The following is a 326-nucleotide window of genomic DNA, read 5'->3' on the forward strand; positions in this document are numbered from 1 at the left end:
CTACTCTGCCTGCACAGCCCCGCATGGGAATGTCCCCGTTTGGGGAAATCAGCCCGAAATCAGGATGGGAAAAGGGGGAAAAGGAGAAGGGGGAAGGGGCAGCTTCATAGACATTTACGCTTATTTATCTATTCACGCACATATATATATATATATATTCCCTAAATATATGTGGTTTATATATATTATCTACTTCCACTTATAATATAGAATATCTGTCTAGACCCATACATATTTACATGTATCTCTATTTACACTTAGATAGAATATATTCTTAGACTTCTCTATTTACACTTATTGCATAGACTTAGATATTTACTCTCACA

The sequence above is a fragment of the Leptosomus discolor genome, unplaced genomic scaffold (genome assembly GCF_034619465.1).
Source record: "Leptosomus discolor isolate bLepDis1 unplaced genomic scaffold, bLepDis1.hap2 HAP2_SCAFFOLD_93, whole genome shotgun sequence".
Taxonomy (NCBI): Eukaryota; Metazoa; Chordata; class Aves; order Leptosomiformes; family Leptosomidae; genus Leptosomus; species Leptosomus discolor.